Source organism: Palaemon carinicauda, chromosome 25 (genome assembly GCF_036898095.1).
Source record: "Palaemon carinicauda isolate YSFRI2023 chromosome 25, ASM3689809v2, whole genome shotgun sequence".
NCBI classification, from domain to species: Eukaryota; Metazoa; Arthropoda; class Malacostraca; order Decapoda; family Palaemonidae; genus Palaemon; species Palaemon carinicauda.
The window spans coordinates 91,473,938-91,488,884 of record NC_090749.1 but is presented as its reverse complement, the minus strand read 5'-3'; the positions used below and the strand labels follow the sequence as shown (position 1 = coordinate 91,488,884).

Sequence of the window (14,947 nt, the reverse complement as noted above, 5' to 3'; positions counted from 1 at the left end):
GACGTACCGGTACGTCCTTGCAAAAAAATGCTATAAAAATGTTATTTTTATTAATAAAATAAATTTTTGAATATACTTACCCGATAATCATGTAGCTGTCAACTCCGTTGCCCGACAGAATTCTATGGAGGGATACGCCAGCTATCACAATACTAGAAGGGGGTGTATTTACCAGCGCCACCTGTGGCCAGGTACTCAAGTACTTCTTGTTGACACCTCCTCAATTATTCCTCGGTCCACTGGTTCTCTATGGGGAGGAAGGGAGGGTCGATTAAATCATGATTATCGGGTAAGTATATTCAAAAATTTATTTTATTAATAAAAATAACATTTTTCAATATTAAACTTACCCGATAATCATGTAGCTGATTCACACCCAGGGGGGTGGGTGAAAAACCAGTGTACAAGACTAAAGGATAGCTAAGTATCCCGTATTTCATATAATCAGTTATCCACAATAACAATGAAATAATAATTACCTGGTAAGGAAGTCGACTTGAACCGTTACTCTGCCTTTAATAAGATCGTCTTCCTTACTGAGCGCAGCGTTCCTCTTGGGAGGCTGAATCAACTCAAAGGTGCTAAAGTATACAGGGCTGCAACCCATACTAAAGGACCTCATCACAACCTTTAACCTTGGCGCTTCTCAAGAAAGAATTGACCACCCGCCAAATCAACAAGGATGTGGAAGGCTTCTTGGCCGACCGTACAACCCATAAAAAGTATTCAAGAGAAAGGTTAAAAAGTTATGGGATTATGGGAATGTAGTGGCTGAGCCCTCGCCTACTACTGCATTCGTTGCTACGAATGGACCCAGGGTGTAGCAGTACTCGTAAAGAGACTGGACATCTTTGAGATAGAATGATGCGAACACTGACTTGCTTCTCCAATAGGTTGCATCCATAACACTCTGCAGAGAACGGTTCTGTTTGAAGGCCACTGAAGTAGCCACAGTTCTCACTTCATGTGTCCTTACCTTCAGCAAAGCAAGGTCTTCTTCCTTCAGATGAGAATTTGCTTCTCTAATCAGAAGCCTGATGTAGTAAGAAACTGAGTTCTTAGACATTGGTAGAGAAGGCTTCTTGATAGCACACCATAAGGCTTCTGATTGTCCTCGTAATGGTTTTGACCTTCTTAGATAGTACTTAAGAGCTCTAACTGGGCAAAGTACTCTCTCCAGTTCGTTCCCCACCATGCTGGACAGGCTTGGGATCTCGAACGACTTAGGCCAAGGACGGGAAGGAAGCTCGTTTTTAGCCAAAAAACCGAGCTGCAAGGAACATGTAGCCGTTTCAGATGTGAAACCTATGTTCCTGCTGAAGGCGTGGATCTCACTTACTCTTTTACCTGTTGCTAAGCACACGAGGAAAAGAGTTTTTAATGTGAGGTCCTTAAAAGAGGCTGATTGGAGCGGTTCAAATCCTGATGACATTAGGAACCTTAGGACCACGTCTAGATTCCAGCCTGGAGTGGACAACCGACATTCCTTTGAGGTCTCAAAAGACCTAAGGAGGTCCTGTAGATCTTTGTTGGAGGAAAGATCCAAGCCTCTGTGGCGGAAAACCGCTGCCAACATACTTCTGTAACCCTTGATCGTAGGAGCTGATAGGGATCTTACGTTCCTTAGATGTAACAGGAAGTCAGCAATCTGGGTTACAGTGGTACTGGTTGAGGAAACTGCATTGGCCTTGCACCAGCTTCGGAAGACTTCCCATTAAGACTGATAGACTCTGAGAGTGGATGTCGTCCTTGCTCTGGCAATCGCTCTGGCTGCCTCCTTCGAAAAGCCTCTAGCTCTTGAGAGTCTTTCGATAGTCTGAAGGCAGTCAGACGAAGAGCGTGGAGGTTTGGGTGTACCTTCTTTACGTGAGGTTGACGCAGAAGGTCCACTCTAGGAGGAAGAGTCCTGGGAACGTCGACCAGCCATTGCAGTACCTCGGTGAACCATTCTCTCGCGGGCCAGAGGGGAGCAACCAACGTCAGCCGTGTCCCTTTGTGAGAGGCGAACTTCTGAAGTACCCTGTTGACAATCTTGAACGGCGGGAATGCATACAGGTTGAGATGGGACCAATCCAGCAGAAAGGCATCCACGCGAACTGCTGCTGGGTCTGGAATCGGAGAACAATACAAGAGGAGCCTCTTGGTCATCGAGGTAGCGAATAGATCTATGGTTGGCTGACCCCACAGGGCCCAAAGTCTGCTGCAAACATTCTTGTGAAGGGTCCACTCTGTGGGGAAGACCTGACCCTTCCGGCTGAGGCGATCTGCCATGACATTCATATCGCCCTGAATGAGCCTCGTTACCAGCGTGAGCTTTCGATCTTTTGACCAAATGAGGAGGTCCCTTGCGATCTCGAACAACTTCCTCGAATGAGTCCCTCCCTGCTTGGAGATGTAAGCCAAGGCTGTGGTGTAGTCGGAGTTCACCTCCACCACCTTGTTAAGCTGGAGGGACTTGAAGTTTATCAAGGCCAGATGAACTGCCAACAACTCCTTGCAAAAGATGTGAAGTGTCCTTTGCTCCTGATTCCATGTTCCCGAGCATTCCTGTCCGTCCAGTGTCGCACCCCAGCCCGTGTCTGATGCGTCCGAGAAGAGACGGTGGTCGGGGGTCTGAACAGCCAATGGTAGACCTTCCTTGAGAAGAATGCTGTTCTTCCACCACGTTAGAGTAGACCTCATCTCTTCGGAAACAGGAACTGAGCCCGTCTCTACCGTCATGTCCTTTATCCAGTGAGCAGCTAGATGATACTGAAGGGGGCGGAGGTGGAGTCTCCCTAACTCGATGAACAGGGCCAGCGATGAAAGTGTCCCTGTTAGACTCATCCACTGCCTGACTAAGCATCGGTTCCTTCTCAGCATGCTCTGGATGCATTCTAGGGCTTGGAAGATCCTTGGGGCCGACGGACAAGTCCGAAAAGCTCGACTCTGAAGATCCATACCCAAGGAGACAATGGTCTGGGATGGAACGAGCTGAGACTCCTCAAAATTGACCAGGAGGCCCAGTTCCTTGGTCAGATCCATAGTCCATTTGAAAATCTCCAGACAGCGACGACTTGTGGGAGCTCTTAAAAGCCAGTCGTCTGACGGAGCCGGACACAAGATCATGATACTGCTGCACAGTCTGTAAACTGTCAATCATGGGCAAGCGAGGAAGTACAGTGACAACCCGAATCTGTCTAGACTGTCTGGGTCGTACAGACAACTCCTTAACGGGTTGCTGAGGTTGCCGCACTGCGTCACAACAAGTCCCTTCTGTTGGTTGTTGAACGTCTTCCCCGTGACACATTGACTCCGTAAACAAAAAATCCTCTAACAAGGACTAAGCTTGGACTGCATGTCATGCAACACAGCTCAAGGTCTATGGGAGCAGGTGTGGTAACAGACGGGATTAGCGGCTGAAGTGGAACCATTACCTTCCCTGTAAGCATGTTATGCTTAAATAAAAGTCCATAAGAGGTTATGCAGCTAAAGGCTCCCTCCAAATGACAGAGTCCTCAAGGGAATATCAGAAGGAGGGAGAAAAGAACTTTCTCATCTACAGGGACCTTATCCTAGAAAAGCTAAGTTCTCTGAGTGAGGGTTCACTGGTGCAAAAGCAGCAGACTAGAAGGCAACGTTATGAAACTGCTTGACAGTCTAGTGAGTAGGCAACAACCCAAGATGTGTTGAGAAGCATGCGGTAAGGTATGCAGAGCATGATGTATGCAGAGTATGCTGTATGCAGAGCATGCTGTATGTAGAGCATGTTGTATGCAGAGCATGCTGAATGCAGAGCATGCTGTATGCAGAGCATGTTGTATGCAGAGCATGCTGAATGCAGAGCATGCTGAATGCTGAGCATGTAGTAAGCAGAGCCTGCTGTAAGCAGAGCCTGCTGTAAGGAAAGCAGAGCGTGTGCATGGCGTTTAACATTTCTCAGAAATTCCATGACCAGTGCTAGAGTGCTTTATGCATGCTTGCATGGGGTTTAAACCATGGTATGAAAATGGAGGTAAGGTATGCTGAACAGCAGAGTCAGAACGAGCTGGAACAACAATAGTTGTGGTTTCCTCTTCAAGACTCCGATGAGGGAACACCTGAGGCTCAGTCTGCAAAGGCTGAATAAAAGACAAGCAGAAGGAAGGCGCATGGGTGGAGGAGGCTGACTCCTAGCATGAGTGGTTGAACCCAAGGGTTGCGCTTGCTGAGCGGTTGGCGGAAGCGGAGTAGCAAGTTCCAGTTCCTGTGGTGTGAGCGGAGCGCGATGAGGAAGAGGCTGCGCAGAACAAGGTAAATGTCTCGCAAGCTGAGGCTCCTGAGGCGCAAGGCTAAGGTGTTGTGGTGCTTGCCTTGTGGAGGGTTGAGCTCGCTGCAGCAAGAGCTGAGGAGACTGACTCATGGACGGGAGAGGTTGTTGTACCTCAACCGAGTGTTGCATCACTGGTGGAGCAGCAAGTGGAGGCGGAGGAAGAGAGGTATAATCCTCCTGATCCCAATTAAAGGTTGCCTTAAGGAAGGCGGAGGCTGAACACCACAGGGAACAGCAAACTCAGCACGTGGCTCAACATCGTACGCCTGGCAGGTGGAACTGCTGGCAGGTGGTACTGCGATCAGGCGGAGCGAGTGTAGGTGGAGGGAGTGTAGGCGGAGGCGGAGGAGCAACACTCTCAGCCCGACACTCACGCATCAAGTCCGAAAGCTGTGCTTGCATGGACTGTAGTAGAGTCCACAACATCGTACGCCTGGCAGATGGTACTGTGATCAGGCGGAGCGAGTGTAGGTGGAGGGAGTGTAGGCGGAGGCGGAGGAGCAACACTCTCAGCCCGACACTCACGCATCAAGTCCGAAAGCTGTGCTTGCATGGACTGTAGTAGAGTTCACAACATCGTACGCCTGGCAGGTGGTACTGTGATCAGGCGGAGCGATCATAGGCGGGGGGGAGTGTAGGAGGAGGCGGAGGCGCAACACTCTCAGCCCGACACTCACGCATCAAGACCGAAAGTTGTGACTGTATGGACTGCAGTAGAGTTAACTTGGGGTCGGCAGACACTAAGTTCTGCTGAGGTAAAGCCTTAACAGCAGAGATCTGTTGTGGCAGAACCTTACTCCTCTTAGGCGGAGTGTAATCAACTGATGACTGAGGAGAGTCAGAGCTAACCCAATGACTGCATTCGGGTTGTGAACTTTAACTTCATACGTCTGGCATAGGTCTGGACTAAACGTTTAAGAGGTCTTGAGACCTGAGACCAGCGTTACTCTGCCTTTATTTTCTCCCCTAATCTCTTCTGCAGACGAGCAAAATAAGGGCTCAATCGTCTGCGGGTGGGAGTGACGGTCTCGGTAAGACACGCCCACAACCACCGAGAATACTTCTGTGCGCCGATCAAGGCCTGCTGAACCCTTATGCCCTTCGACATTGCTTCTCCCCTGGGCTTGGGAGCTTGCAAGAGGTCCCGGACTGGGAGGACGACTGGCGCGCACAAAAGTACCCTCACGCACTAATCACTTATCACTTTGATTTCTGTTTGCACTTATTTCACTGAACTCGAAACTTTAAGTGGTTTGTACCTGAAATACGCAATTCTATCCTTTCTCAAAGTTAGTAATTGCGAAAACAGAATACAATGTAACAGAAAAATCTAATGAAAGATAATTCAGTGGTTGGAAAGAGACTAAACACTAGATCACTCTAGAAACGTTTAGTTTCTTCCCCTAAAGAGACTAGGGAGAAGAGCAAAAACGATAACGACGTTACTCGTACGCCTGGCAGGCTTGAATGAAACGTTTATCCTCTTTCTCCCTCCGTCTCTATCTCTCTCTCTCTCTCTCTCTCTTGACTTAGAACCTGAGAGAAGAGCCCAATCATATATATCGTTAAAACATATTATTGTTAAAGGAAAAAACTGAAAAGTTCCTTTATTAGGATCAAAACCATTAAGTTAAGAAAGAATGAACAAAACGCTAGACACGGTTACTCTTACTGCAACGTGAAACCGTGAACATTCTTTCTCTATCGTAACGATAGAGTGCAAGTTGAACGTTCTGAACGTCAACAACTGCAGAGACAAAACAAAACGTTAGTTCAACTTTGAAAACAGTACGAGACTGTCAAAGAAAATCTTTCAAACTCTGTGGCGGAAATAGCATAATATGTTAACAGGTAAAACCGAAATGACGGGCTCAAAGTTTATTAACTTCGGTAAAAGACCGCCTACTATTAGGAAGGTCGAATATAAACAAATATAAAAATTAATTTTAATGAGTTTATAATAAAAGGAAGTTAATCGAAGAGGCCTATAAGAGGCGGAGAGATATAAAATAAACTATAACTTTTGTTAAGCAAAATTAAGAAAGAGAGTCTATACTCTCTTAGACACCAACACTTCCGTCTAAGGGAAGGGTCGGCCATTGAAAGGTGAACGAGAGTTCATACTCTCTCGTCACCATAATTAATCAAATTAATTCCAAAAGCTAACTAAGCTAATATAGAAGTTTCCAGTAAAGCGACAGCCGAAATCAAAGAGAAATACTTCACCAAAGTCGTGAAAATACTCCAAGAACATAAGCGTATCCCAGAACGTCTTGCCGGAAGCACGACAGAGGAATAATTGAGGAGGTGTCAACAAGAAGTACTTGAGTACCTGGCCACAGGTGGCGCTGGTAAATACACCCCCTTCTAGTATTGTGATAGCTGGCGTATCCCTCCATAGAATTCTGTCGGGCAACGGAGTTGACAGCTACATGATTATCGGGTAAGTTTAATATTGAAAAATTTGTTTTTTATATTTTTTGATAATATTTTGAGAAAATTCAGGCATTTTCCAAGAGAATGAGACCAACCTGACCTCTCTATGACAAAAATTAAGGCTGTTAGAGCAATTTAAAGAAAATATACTGCAAAATGTGCTGGGAAAAAAATAACCCCCTGGGGGTTAAGGGTTTGAAATTTCCAAAAACCCCGGGGGTAAAAGGGTTAAGCAGGAACACCTGTAGTCTAGGCTGAATTCCAAGAGCTTCCTGGAAGATGGAAGGAATGGAAACTGAAAGTACCCGTCCTTCCGATCCAGGGCCTAAGGAGTCCTGTCGCCTCTTTATCAGACTGATCGATTCTGCTGTTCCACGCTGGACGAAGTTTGTTCGACAAACTTGATCAGAGCTGAGAGGTTGACTACGGAATTCCCGTCTCAGATGCTTTCCTACGAGAAAGGATCGACTGAAGAAGCCGGGGGGTGAAGCCGTCGACGATCCTATGGAGGACCTTCTCCTAAGGCATGGATCATTCTGCCCAAACGGGTAAAACTCTTGCCGACCCCATGCATAGAGGTTCAATGACACTGAATTCGCTGACAGAGACAGCAGGCGCGATATCCTTGGCTGATCATGGAGATCGTGCAGGAAACGGCCTCGGGAAGCTGTTATCCGGATGAGTAACCTTAGGCATCCTCCCAACGTGAGACCTGCAAGGGGGGGGGGTTGTCAATCCTAGAGTTTGTGAACTCTGCCGCTCCCTCTAGGATTATGCCCCCCCGGGAGAGCCTCCCGTGCTACCTGTTCCTGACAGGAGAGGACTGCTATTGGACACCTTGTCTTAGTTGCCGTAGCCGGTCCGATAACTTAGGCCGACAAGGCTGAAAGAAAGAGGCGCTGGAGGCCTGCAGGGTCTGGAAGAAAGCGCCTTGGAGGAGTGAAAACGGAAGTCGACTTCCTCCGTACAACCGCTGTCTATGTCTCTGTCCTTGGGCACAACCAAGCTCTTCCCAAGGATGGAAGGGTGTCTGAGGTTGTCGACATCCACGGATGAGACACCCGAGAGGAAGCCCTCGGTCATTGCGTCCAGATAGTCCAACATCGAGCTTGCCCTCAAGTTCGAAACTTGGCGACGAAACGCCAAGGTGCTTGAGCCCGAGAGGAGGAAAGTACCCATGATCTTCCTGTAGCTTCCTTGAACAAAACCTCGGGTCGCAACCGAGGAGGGAAAGGACCCGGTAAGCCCCTTTCACGAGATGGAGAAAAGGAAGGGGTAAACCAGTCACCCTTTGGCCGATGGAGAAATCTCGAATCCCTGGCAAAACCCCTCCAGGGAATGACGAGGAAGGGCTAACCCAGGTTCTGGAAATAAGAATGTTGCTCAGACCTCTCTGAAGATTCTTCCTGCTCTTGCATGTGCCATGCTCTGCGTTTACGGGGTGAGACCGTGTTCTAGAAATACGCTCCAGAAGACTCGCCAGGCTGGCCATGCTGCAAAACCCCAACGGGAATCACGGTCGCAATCGCCCTGGCGCTCGCGCGATGGTAAATCAATGGTTTGCGCGTGGCCGAACGTGGAAGAGCCAATGCGCGGGCACGCAGGAACGCAAACAAAAGAGCGCGAAGGAGCGCCGAAGGAGGGCGAGCGTGGAAGGAGGGGCGAGAGCTGGTGGTCGGCGAGCGATGACCCGTAGGCGAGCAATGGATACTGCAGGAATCAAGCCGACGTTCGCGCGATGGGATACCATCAGTTCGCGCGACGGAACACCGTCGGTCTGCACCGCGCGACGGAACGCCGTCCGTCAGCGCAACGGAACACCGTCCGTCAGCGCGACGGAACACCGTCCATCAGCACGACGGAACACCGTCCGTCAGCGCGATGGAAAACCGTTGGTTCGCGCGCTGGCGAACATAGGGGAGCATGTGCGCGGTCGCGCATGAGCGTAGGCGCGCGGGCACGTGGACGCGCAGGCGGTCGGGAGACCGATGACGCGCAGGCGGTCGGGAGACCGATAACGCGTAGGCGGGCGATGGCGCGTTGACGAGCGATGACGCGTTCTGGCGAGCGATAGCCTGTAGGCGAGTGAAGGCGCGTTGGCAAGCAATGGCGCGTTGGCGAGCGGTGGTGCGTTAACAAAACGCTAGCGCGCAGGCGATCGCTAACGCGAGAGAGACTAGTGATGTTTAGCGCGCATCGCGCTAACAGAAGGCGCGCAGGTGCGTCAGGAAGGTGAGCGCTGAAGCAAGCTGTTAATCAGGCGATCCTAGACGGTCAGAAAAAACCTTTGGCACCCATTGGTGCGTGGCAGAAGAGGGCGCGCAGATGTGCGCTAGCGATTGAAGAAAGCTCGCGCACCGAAGGACAGAAGTAATGGTGAATGCTGGCGAGCAGGAGGAAGATCTACGGCAAGACTCTGCTACCGGAGATCGTGGTCCACAGCAGGCGAGCGCTAGATCGCTACTGATGGTGTCCAGGGGAACTGACACGCGTGGCAGATCGATGGCGATCGTTGACGCGTCTGAGGTCGCTGGTGAGCTGGTGATCGCTGGCGAGCTGGTGATCGCTGGCGAGCAGAAGGCAACGCGTGGAAGCCTGTGCGTAGAAGAAGAGTCCTTGTCCAAGACCTGAACCGAAGTTCTAGATCACGAGGGCGAACGTGGGCGCACAGGACGCGTAACAGGAACTAACAGGAACAGCAGAGATGATCATCAGGAGAGCGCTGACAAACAGGAGAGCGATAGTGATCAGCAAAGTGCTGATGAGCAGGAGAGCGCCTGTGCGCTAACACTGCGCAGGAGAGCAGGAGAGCGCCTGTGCGCTAACACTGAGCAGGAGAGAACACAGCAGAAGGGCGCGCAGGGAAACCCTGACACGCAAGGGAAGAACCCCCGTGGGAGGCAACCCTTTGCCCTGAAGGGATTTTTGTCCGTCGGAAGACCGTTGCCCGTCGGAAGACGAGGTCAGACTGCTGTCCATCTGCACCAGGGGCGGAAGATCAAGAAGAAGGAGTTGTAAGCTGCATACGGAGATTCAAAAAGGCGCCTCTTAGCACCCTTATAGGGAGATGGGAGGCCCTTACGACGTAGCGGATGATGAGCCTTACGGCGAAGGCGGCCAACAGCAACAACAGCAGAAGAGTCCTCCGAAGAGGAGTCTCTATGAGTGTACTCTCTCGCGAACGAAAGAGAAACACTTCGTAGAAGAGACGGGTCAGCCAGTGACCTAAAAGGAGCAATCCTCCGAAGAGGGGCTCCTGCAGTTGCCCAGCCCCTTGAGCGTAATTGCAGGTGTGACCGCTCAGCACCAAGAGCATAGTCGCACGAAAAAAAGGCAAGAGAAGAACCACCCAAAAGGGGAAAAACTCAAGCCTGGACAGGAAAAACTTCCCTCGGAAGGAAAGTTACCCATCCAAGGAGGCGAGCCTCCTGAGTGTTCTAAAATGAACTAGAGAGCTGTCAATCGTCACGGGAGTACTTCCAGGAAAAGGAGACATGCCCCTGATGAAGATCTATAGGGGAGGCAGCAACAGCCGAATCCCCAAGTCTCAACAAGACAGCTCACTCCGTTGTCACATTACAGAAACGAACTAGATCGGTAACTATGAAAAAAAAAAAAATCATTAGTTAACATTCATTCCCCCGGGACGGCTCCGAAGAGGAATCCCGAGGGAAAGGAACACAAGAATTACACAACAGGCACGTGCCCCCACAACTACTTACACTCACGGAAGGAGAGCTGTAACCAACACAGAATTATAACAATTATGATTATGTAACTATGTAATTATGTAATTTAAAAATGAATGAACACTAAAGAAAGAACGAAAACCCGGAAAGGAATCGTTTAACAAAGCAGAAAAATTAACAAATACAATTAGATTCATAAACTAATTGAGACAAAACGTACGGCGTAGCAACTGCCCCACACGGGGAGGAAGCTACAAAGGCGTAGTAAAAGTAACGTAGTAAAAGGGTGAACGACCTCAAGAGAGAGAGAGAGAGAGAAAGACCGAAGTCAAACTCGATCGCGACCCATGAAATTACACCATGGTGGCCTAAGTGCCGAGGGCTCCACGGAGATATCGTACACTACACACACAAGCACAAACTCTGAAAAGGAAACTTACTGATTTCTATACTCAAATATATATATAAACATGAGAAAATGTTTACATATATATTGAGTAAAAGAAAAGTAAGTGATTAAGTAAAGACAAACAATGGCTGCCAAGCGAGGACAAAGACAGAGACGTCTGTCCATGTCCGAGCCAAAAGTGAAAGTGAAGAAATTCACCGGTGTTTGAGGGGGGGAGGGGTAGCTAGCTACCACTCCCCTACCCCCCTGCTAACTAGAGCCGGGGTAATACACCCTCGTTAAATTCTAATGGCTCGCCATTTCAGCTACGCTAAAAGGTAAACCCAATGTAAATAGCGTGCTTTGTATTTCGGTTACGGAACAAAGGTAAGTTAAAAGACAAAATAATAATGGCCGTCAAGTGAGGATAGGAGCGGAGACTTCCGATCGCTATCCGAGCCAAAAGTAAAGTGGAGTATTCTCCGGTGTGTGTGAGGGGGAGGGGTAGCTAGCTACCCCTCCCTAACACCCCGTTAACTAGCGGTGGGGTAAGGAAACCCTCGTTAAAACTTTATGGCTCGTCATCAGCTGCGCCGAAGTAATAACCCCATGTGAATAGTGTGGTTTGTATTTCAGTTACGGAACAAACCATTATTTCTTATGGGAAAAAAGGTTTCGGTACTCGAACAAATCGGGGGTCAAACACTGATCCCGAACGGATTATGGTTGAGTACTGAGGTATTACTGTACCCTCGTATACATATTACGACTGACCCCAGTATTACTCCTTTTATTATCCGATACCTTATAAAATCACCTCATTTTATATTCCCATTGAATATTATTTATCATTCATTCCATTTTATCTTCCTATATTACTTTTATTCATTTTGTTATTACCTTGCCACACCGCGATTTCACATAAATACTTGCTCTGGACAAGTTTCCCATTCTAGTTCATTCATGTTTACCTTCTAGACTCTGTTGTTTTCCCGTTAACCAATCACGAACCCATACGTATTGAAAGTTTGCACAAGGGGGATTGTCGGTTGATATTTCCCTACCCCCTTCCCTTATCTCTTTAAGTGGTCTATTCATACCCCTTCCACCAAATCCTTTTCCCTGGAAACCTTTGTCCTAGTCAGGTGTTCATTATTTCAATGTGAAATTTATTTTTTTTTTTATTTTGAGATGGAGGAAGTTATAGAAACATGTTATTTTCATTAGTAAAATAAATTTTTGAATATACTTACCCGATAATCATGTAGCTGTCAACTCTGTTGCCGACAGAAATCTACGGTCGGGATACGCCAGCGATCGCTATACAGGTGGGGGTGAACACAACAGCGCCATCTGTGGTCAGGTACTCCAGTACTTCTTGTCAACACCACCTCAATTTTTTTCTCGGTCCACTGGTTCTCTATGGGGAGGAAGGGTGGGTCAATTAAATCATGATTATCGGGTAAGTATATTCAAAAATTTATTTTACTAATGAAAATAACATTTTTCAATATTAATCTTACCCGATAATCATGTAGCTGATTCACACCCAGGGTGGTGGGTGGAGACCAGCATACATGTTAACAAAGAAGCTAAGTATCCCGTATTTTATTTCATTAGTTATTCAAAAATAACAAAATAAATAAGTACCTGGTAAGGAAGACGACTTGAACCATTACTCTGCCTTTATTAAGTACGTCTTCCTTACTGAGCGTAGCGGTCCTCTTAGGATGCTGAACGACTCTTAGGTGCTGAAGTATAAAGGGCTGCAACCCATACTAAAGGACCTCATCACAACCTTTAACCTCGGCGCTTCTCAAGAAAGAATTGACCACCCGCCAAATCAACAAGGATGTGGAAGGCTTCTTAGCCGACCGTACAACCCATAAAAAGTATTCAAGAGAAAGGTTAAAAGGGTTATGGGATTATGGGAATGTAGTGGCTGAGTCCCCGCCTACTACTGCATTCGTTGCTACGAATGGTCCCAGGGTGTAGCAGTTCTCGTAAAGAGACTGGACATCTTTGAGATAGAATGATGCGAACACTGACTTGCTTCTCCAATAGGTTGCATCCATAACACTCTGCAGAGAACGGTTCTGTTTGAAGGCCACTGAAGTAGCCATAGCTCTCACTTCATGTGTCCTTACCTTCAGCAAAGCAAGGTCTTCTTCCTTCAGATGAGAATGTGCTTCCCTAATCAGGAGCCTGAATAGGTAAGAAACTGAGTTCTTAGATCTTGGAAGAGAAGGCTTCTTGATATCACACCAAAAGGCTTCTGATTGTCCTCGTAAAGGTTATGACCTTTTTAGATAGTACCTAAGAGCTCTAACTGGGCAAAGTACTCTCTCCAGTTCGTCCCCCACCAAGTTGGACAGGCTTGGGATCTCGAACGACTTAGGCCAAGGACGTGAAGGAAGCTCGTTTAGCAAAAAACCGAGCTGCAAGGAACATGTAGCCGTTTCAGATGTGAAAACTATGTTCCTGCTGAAGGCGTGGATCTCACTTACTCTTTAGCTGTTGTCAAGCACACGAGGAAAAGAGTTTTTAAAGTGAGGTCCTTAAAAGAGGCTGATTGGAGAGGTTCAAATCTTGATGACATAAGGAACCTTAGGACCACGTCTAGATTCCAGCCTGGAGTGGACAACCGACGTTCCTTTGAGGTCTCAAAAGACCTAAGGAGGTCCTGTAGATCTTCGTTGGTGGAAAGATCCAAGCCTGTGTGGCGGAAAACCGCTGCCAACATACTTCTGTAACCCTTAATCGTAGGAGCTGAAAGGGATCTTACGTTCCTTAGATGTAACAGGAAGTCAGCAATCTGGGTTACAGTGGTACTGGTTGAGGAAACTGCATTGGCCTTGTACCAGCTTCGGAAGACTTCCCCTTTAGACTGATAGACTCTGAGAGTGGATGTCCTCCTTGCTCTGGCAATCGCTCTGGCTGCCTCCTTCGAAAAGCCCCTAGCTCTTGAGTGTCTTTCGAAAGTCTGAAGGCAGTCAGACGAAGAGCGTGGAGGTTTGGGTGTACCTTCTTTACGTGAGGTAGACGTAGAAGGTCCACTCCTAGAGGAAGAGTCCTGGGAATGTCGACCAGCCATTGCAGTACCTCTATGAACCATTCTCTCGCGGGCCAGAGCGGAGCCAACCAACGTCAGCTGTGTCCCTTTGCGAGAGGCGAACTTCTGAAGTACCCTGTTGACAATCTTGAACGGCGGGAATGCATACAGGTCGAGATGGGACCAATTCAGCAGAAAAGCATCCACGTGAACTGCTGCTGGGTCTGGAATCGGAGAACAATACAACGGGAGCCTCTAGGTTATCGAGGTAGCGAACAGATCTATGGTTGGCTGACCCCACAGGGCCCAAAGTCTGCTGCAAACATTCTTGTGAAGGGTCCACTCTGTGGGGATGACCTGACCCTTCCGGCTAAGGCGATCTGCCATGACATTCATATCGCCCTGAATGAACCTCGTTACCAGCGTGAGCTTTCGATCTTTTGACCAGATGAGGAGGTCCCTTGCGATCTAGAACAACTTCCACGAATGAGTCCCTCCCTGCTTGGAGATGTAAGCCAAGGCTGTGGTGTTGTCAGAGTCCACCTCCACCACCTTGTTAAGCTGGAGGGACTTGAAGTTTATCAAGGCCAGATGAACCGCCAACAGCTCCTTGCAATAGATGTGAAGTGTCCTTAGCTCCTGATTCCATGTTCCCGAGCATTCCTGTCCGTCCAAAGTCGCACCCCAGCCCGTGTCTTATGCGTCAGAGAAGAGACGGCGGTCGGGTTTCTGAACAGCCAAAGGTAGACTTCCTTGAGAAGAAAGCTGTTCTTTCACCACGTGAGAGTAGACCTCCTCTCTTCGGAAACAGGAACTGAGACCGTCTCTAGCGTCATGTCCTTTATCCAGTGAGCCGCTAGATGATACTGAAGGGGGAGGAGGTGGCGTCTCCCTAACTCGATGAACAGGGCCAGCGATGAAAGTGTCCCTGTTAGACTCATCCACTACCTGACTGAGCATCGGTTCCTTCTCAGCATGCTCTGGATGCATTCTAGGGCTTAGTAGATCCTTGGGGCCGACGGAAAAGCCCGAAAAGCTCGACTCTGAAGATCCATACCCAGGTAGACAATGGTCTGGGATGGGACGAGCTG

General features: G+C 48.4%; 1 protein-coding gene and 1 long non-coding RNA gene across 2 annotated transcripts in view; one reads left to right on the top strand and one right to left on the bottom strand.

The window, feature by feature from the left end:
- The window catches only part of LOC137618699 (uncharacterized), a 375,124-nt gene that overhangs the window by 259,995 nt on the left and 100,182 nt on the right, over positions 1-14,947 (top strand). The window lies entirely within an intron of this gene.
- The window catches only part of LOC137618603 (zinc finger protein 391-like), a 95,849-nt gene that overhangs the window by 74,945 nt on the left and 5,957 nt on the right, over positions 1-14,947 (bottom strand). The gene's annotated exons all lie outside the window — the stretch shown is intronic.